This window comes from Lolium perenne, chromosome 3, assembly GCF_019359855.2.
Source record: "Lolium perenne isolate Kyuss_39 chromosome 3, Kyuss_2.0, whole genome shotgun sequence".
In the NCBI taxonomy this organism is placed as follows: Eukaryota; Viridiplantae; Streptophyta; class Magnoliopsida; order Poales; family Poaceae; genus Lolium; species Lolium perenne.
This window is the reverse complement of record NC_067246.2, coordinates 97,480,840-97,484,575: the sequence shown is the minus strand read 5'-3', so window position 1 is coordinate 97,484,575 and position 3,736 is coordinate 97,480,840. Positions and strand designations below refer to the sequence as shown.

Below are 3,736 nucleotides of genomic sequence, written 5' to 3'. Positions count from 1 at the left end.
GAACAACATCTGCATGCAAAACAAAAGACACGCCAACTGGCAAATCTGCTACTGAGACTAAAAAAGCAATCCCATCATCTACCAAGAAGATAAAAACATGAAATGAACTCAATGGAAGAAAAACCTTGATCTTGATATTTCTGAAAACTTCCATCTTAAAATAACTAAATTCTATAGTAAAGCAATAGGTCACATATGACATAAAAATACATAAAAACAGAAAATGCAGCATCAAAGATCCATCGATAAAAATGAGATACAATCAAATTTTCTCTATTCTCAAAGACACAAAAGAGAGCACATTCTTAGAAAATGAGTTGCATTAGAATTATTTGTATTCGAAAAGTGGTAACAATTCAATAGGATATCATCCGACCAACACTCGTGCCTATATGTGGCTTTTCTTATTTTATTGGTAGAAAAACAACACATACATATACATGGAAGGGATATATATACCTAATGATTTGTCTTATAGAAGCCCCATAGTGAGAAATGAAAAGAAGAACACGAAGATGAATGCAAAGTTTCAGATTTGAACTTCATAACATGGGAGCATTCCACATCTAGAGGATAAGACATGATTATCACTCCCGACTATATATAAAAGCATCAAAAGCATCATTAGATAAATAATTTGTAAAATTGGATGCACAGTAAAGAAACGACATGGAAACCAGAAGAGCACCTCACCCATAGACAACACATTAAATTTAGTTTCTTCGGAAGCCTCATGGGAGCTGACAGCCACCTGATCTAATCCAAACTGCCATCAGTATGCCTCCCTCTTTGCCTGAAAGGAGCATATTACGTGAATCGGAGATCTGAACCTGATGTAAATAAAAATGTTAGTTGGAAAATACATTTAGTTGACATGCTACAAAGTCTATGATTACATACTGGATCTGGTACTCTAAATTTCCACAGACAGAAAAACAATATAGTGAGAAAAGGGAAAGCTCAGACATGAGCTCTAAAATTAATGACGTCTATCACCTGATCTACTTCAGAGGTTGTTACCGGTATGTGGTGAGATGCCTTGCTGTTAACCACGATAGTGAGATGCCTTGCTGTTAACCACGATAGTGAGATGCCTTGCTGTTAACCACGATATTAACAGTGGTTGCACCATCAACGCTTATGCACCCGTGCCCTCACATGCCTTCTCCGGCAGCAAGTGTGTATGGTGAATTGGCAACACCTCTCCTCGGCTCGGTGTCCTCGTATATCTCTAGGGTAAATCTGTACAAATTTAAATCATTGACCATAAATCATAGAAAATATTTGAATAGAATGCTAGAGTCGAAACCTGAGCTATAAGTTGATTTCAATATTGATACCATACAAATTCTGAATCTATTAAAATTTAAAACACCATGGACTACGAATCTTATAGTTATTAACTAATGCTTGTAGAGACAAGTCACACTCGAGAGAGGCGATATACTACCACTGCAACCCACTAGTCTTTTCCTTGATTTTGACATCGAAATATGTATATATTAGTCAGCTATTTTATTATTTGGACAAGCACACAGCAAGATGATCGAATACGGATAATTAAAGGTCTAACTTTCAGAATATGTGCTACTGTAGTTTCGGTGACTTAAATTTTAAATAATTCAGTTTAGGAATTAGTTTAGAATCTATGCTAGCAGCTAGTATACTGGATAGCATAAATTTATCACAAGAATGATCTTGCAAAGTTATTCATGTATTCTTACATAAACTTGTACTAATATGTATTTATATAGCTTGAGCTTTGGATTTTCTAGTTGCCATAAATAAAAGTTCAGAATCTTACTTCCTGTGAATACAACTCATGCCACTGTGTAAATGCACTATCCAAGATTTTCTTCCTGCACTAATCATTAGCACTATATGAACATAATTGAACACATGGTTCAATCACTTGAAAAATTAACCAAACAAAGTATATCTCATTAAAATAACCTTGGTCTTCTTATTTAGGGAACTCTCCCAGATTGTTCTTTCTTCTCTTATTCTACAAACCTACACGCACACAATGTTCAGAAAAAAGAATCAATTCATACAGTTCAATCACTTGAGAACTTAATCGAACAAGATATGAGTTAGAAAAATGCTTTTTCAAAAAGAACTCTCCTCATATTCTCCTTCTCTCTTTTCCTTATTAGATCTGCACACAATGTTTTTACAAAAACACCAATTAGTAATTTTCCTAGCCCTTGGAATGGGAGGAATTTCAGAGACACACAGTCATCTCACAGATCCGCATATGGATAGATTCATGAATCCATAATATAATATTCTGAGAAACAATAGAACAAATCAATCCCTCGAGTACACCTGCAGTTTTTCCAGATGTACATAAATCACCATCTTTCCACAATAGTTTTTGCCATTAGGCATTTACACAAACACCTTCCATGCACACATGCAACCTCACAATCAGGGAGCAAATAAGAAGATGTTTTAGGAAGGAGATGTGAAGCCAAGGTAAAAAAAGACTTCTACACCTGGGGATGATGCGTAGATGGTGATGAAATCCTCCTTGGGGCGCTGTTGGGGATCCTGGGTGCTCCTCCACATCGAGCTCCGCCTCCTCATCCATGGCGCCATGGTTGGTCCTTTGCCTCTCCAGCTATGGAGAAGAGCAGCAGAGGAGAAGGAGGCGAAAAGGATTTGTATGGGATTGGGGGAGAGATGGGGCAGGGATTGGGGAGAAACGGGGCAGCTGATTGGGGGGCGGGCGCGGGTGCGAGCATGAGGGGCAAAGCAGAATGGGGGCTAGGGTTTCTCACTTTGGGGTGCCCCTTTTATTCAGCCGCGGTGCAAACAATGAACGGCCAAGATCTAGCATCAGGCAAGATCCAACGGCTGAGAAGTGCAAATCGCTGTAAGTTCCCCTATGGGGGGCATCAATTATACCTTTAGATTCATGCATGGTACCAGTACGTAGTCTCTCCTTCTAGACTTAATCTTTCATCTTCGGTTTTCTTGATTCTTAAATGATTCATAATTGAACTATTCGTTTTGTTTTTTTAATACTACATGATTCAGAAATTGGAAGTACTGATGAAATTGATAGATGAATACAGGGGTCGTTAGCCGGACCAGATTGTTCATGTTTAGGTCCTAGCAACAATGGATGGATTCATGCGCATACGTTGCTAATCAGAACTAGCTATAGGGATGATCAAGAACCTGATAGTTGGATATTAGTATGAATGCAGGCGGAGGGTCCGGCGGACAACGCCAACAGATACGTCATGATATATGATTATAGAAGGAACTGGATCAGGCGGACAGGCGTGCATGTATTGATGGACGTCCGCCTACATCCCTAGATATTAGTCATGTTTTGGAGAGGAAAGTATGCGAGCCTTGGTATTTCATTTTTACTGCATGTACAGTTCTTAAAGAGAGATTTCATATAAAATTTGCTGACGAATTAGATATATTTGTGGACCTACATGGTTACATTTTACATTGGTGTATCAGATAATATTGATGACTGGAAAGAGCAATCGCCATCTTCTGAGAAGCTCAGCGCAAATTCAGATTAGATGTGAATTTCATTGTGCTGCTTACAGTGCTTTAGCTTTAATATTGCTAGCTGTGCCTATATTGATAATTTTGTATCAGATTATAGAACGAATGTGCATGCTATAAGTATGTTCAGAGAATTATTGCATTACTGAGATTTGCTCATCTGCTTTTACGCTGTGCTCTAGCAGATTAGTGATGATTTTGC

The 3,736-nt window shown here is 38.1% G+C and overlaps 1 long non-coding RNA gene across 2 annotated transcripts; it reads right to left on the bottom strand.

Annotated features, from left to right (window-relative positions):
• Nucleotides 1-292: 292 nt before the first annotated feature.
• On the bottom strand, nucleotides 293-2,717 carry LOC127338299 (uncharacterized). 2 transcript variants are annotated; one of them, XR_007874278.1, is made up of 4 exons: nucleotides 1,954-2,717; nucleotides 1,805-1,864; nucleotides 1,021-1,242; nucleotides 293-793 (listed from the first exon to the last, which is right to left on the bottom strand). It is a non-coding gene; the product is annotated as an uncharacterized lncRNA (long non-coding RNA). The 2 variants fall into 2 exon arrangements; XR_011754055.1 differs by having other exon boundaries at nucleotides 1,805-1,859.
• Nucleotides 2,718-3,736: the final 1,019 nt, after the last annotated feature.